Here is a 2,851-nt window from a genome sequence, read left to right as displayed (position 1 = left end):
CCATCTTCACCCCATTTACAAGAACTGAGAAAGAGACTGTTGATACACATTCCATGATTTTCCCCACCCACACTTGATTAAACCCCATCTTTGACATCACAGCGGTAGGACCATTCAACCCGGTCATACGCCTTCATCATATCAAGTTTCAATGCACAATGAGCAATCTTCTTACTTCTTGACCTCTTCATAAAGTGCAAGCACTCATAAGCAGCAATGATGTTATCCGTGATCATCCTTCCAGGTACGAAAGCGGGTTGTTCCTGAGAAATAATATTCGGTAAAACTCGTTTCAACCGGTTAGAATGCACCTTGGATATGATCTTGTAGATTACATTGCACAGACTAATAGGCTGAAATTGTGAAAGAGAGGTTGGATTCACTACCTTAGGAATCAAAATGATGAAAGTCCTGTTGATAACCTCCGGAGACTCTTCCCCATTCAAAACATGCAAAACTACCTTGGAAACATCCTCACCACAAAGACCCCAGTTCCACTGGAAAAAAATGTGCAGGGAACCCATCCGGTCCTGGAGATTTAGTTGGATACATCTGAAAGAGTGTCTCTTTTATTTCAGTTTCTGTATACACAGCATTAAGGATTCGGTTCATGTGAGAGAGCACTTCCTCCATTCTCATAGTTGGTTCTGAGTCATACAGATTTTTTTCAAAATCCGTGGCCATAGTGCCAATATCCTCTGCATCAATACATAGTGTACCATCTTCTCTTAGCAGTTGCGAGATGCGGTTCTTCCTTCTCCTATTTGTGGCCTTCTGATGAAAAAAAATTGTGTTGCCATCACCTTCAGCAAGCCACTGGATTCGTGATTTTTGGCGCCACATGATTTCTTCCCTCAAATTAAGCTCCACTATTTGCTCCTCCATCCACCTCTCTTGATCAGATGGGCCAACCCGCCCTGCACTGATCTCAATGCCTGAAGTTCTGCTTTTAAGCATCTTAGTTTTTTCTGTACATGTCCAAACTCACGCGTTCCCCAGTCAGCAAGCACACATGACATATTACCGAGCTTGTCGCTGAGGCCTTCCACTGTTCCACACACTCCACTTGCCTTCCATGCCTCCCCAAGCATAGGGAAAAAATTAGCATGTTTTTCCCACATTTTCTCATATCGGAATAACTTTCCCACACCAATCCTTCAATTCTCGGGTGCCTGCTCATTCATCAGAACGATCAGAGAGTGATCAGACTTAGCAGCAACTAAGTGTCGAAGGGATGCAAAAGGGAATCTAGCGTTCCACTCTGCCATGGCCAACGCCCTGTCCAAGCGCACTCTACAAAAATTTCCTCCAACAGTTTTCGACTTTTTGTTGAATTACTAAAGAAATCCCATATAGGGTGCATATGTCCCCACATACCAAAAGTTCCCCTCGATGTTCAATATAGCATTTACATCGCGCTCCTGCAACTGTTCACGCAGAATCACCCTATCCCATTGCCTCTCAGAGGGGTTAATCAGTTCACTGACTTTGTCCAAGGGGTTTTGGCTTCACGGATGTAATGCGCGCAGCATGTAATCTCTCGGTATCCAATTCTGGTTCCAAATACTTGTTTGTTGTCCATTACCAATTCTTCTAACAATTCCTTGCTTCAACACTTCCGTTCCAGCACAAATTGCTCTCCAAACCTGGGATGGGTGAGATCCCAGAGAAGCTTCGAGAATGTCAGTATCTGGATAGTAAACTGCTTTCAATAGTTTTGCACTTAATGAATCCGAGTTTTGTAGGAGTCGCCATGACTGTTTCGCAAGCATCAAAACATTGAACATTTGAGTATCTCGAAAACCCAATCGTCCCAAATATTTTGGCATGGTTAGAGTTTCCCAAGAAACCCATGCCGTCTTTCGAGCTCCATTTTTACTACCCCAAAAGAACTGACGCAACAGTTTGTCAATGTGCAGACAAAGGCCTATTGGCAAAAGAAAATAAGACACAGAGAATGTGGGGATCGATTGTGCTACTGATTTTATCAAAACTTCTTTCCCCCCGCTGCTGCCAAACATTTTTCCATCCACCCCTGTACCTTAGCCCATACTCTGTCCTTGATATACTTAAACGATCCGTTCTTAGACTTGCCAACATCTGACGGCAGCCCGAGGTACCGTTCATCCAAGGATTCGTTTTGCACATCTAAGATATTCTTAATTACTTCTCTAGCTTCATTTGAAACACCCTTGCCAAAAAAATACTAGACTTGTCAAGGTTCACCTTTTGGCCTGAAGCTGCACAATATTCATCAATAGGCTGTCTTATCTTTGCTGCTGCTCCATTATTTTCTTTGAACAGTAGCAGACAATCATCTGCAGAGAGAAGATGATTAACCGGGGGGCATTAGGAGCCACTACCACCCCTCTCACATTTTCATTTGTACTTCTTGCTCGTAATAGACAAGAAAGCCCATCCGCAGCCAAAAGAAATAAGTAAGAAGAAATCGGATTTTCGTGCTGAATTTTTTGATATATTATACGTTTTTTTTCCGACATCGTATGCAAAAGTTATAGCCGTTTTACATTTTCCCTACACTTTTTGCAAAACATGTCCAAATTTAAGTTTTTAAATTTTCCTAACTAGTAGATGTAGTAATATAACTACATCTCGAAGAATTTTATTTTTTAAAATTTTTTTATCATTTTCTTTTGTATTTTTCAAAACTGAAATGGCGATACACGTGAGAGGGGGGGGAGTTTGAAAATTGCACTATAGTCCCTGTTTGTGTCTCCAACCGGGACTATAGGTCAAACCCCTTTAGTACCGGTTCGTGGCACGAATCGGTACTAAAGGTTAGCCCAGGTTAGCCCTTTAGTACCGGTTTGTGCCACGAACTGGTACTAAA

Source organism: Triticum aestivum, chromosome 6B, assembly GCF_018294505.1.
Source record: "Triticum aestivum cultivar Chinese Spring chromosome 6B, IWGSC CS RefSeq v2.1, whole genome shotgun sequence".
NCBI lineage: Eukaryota > Viridiplantae > Streptophyta > Magnoliopsida > Poales > Poaceae > Triticum > Triticum aestivum.
The sequence above is the reverse complement of the archived record's forward strand: the minus strand, read 5'-3'. Positions refer to the sequence as shown.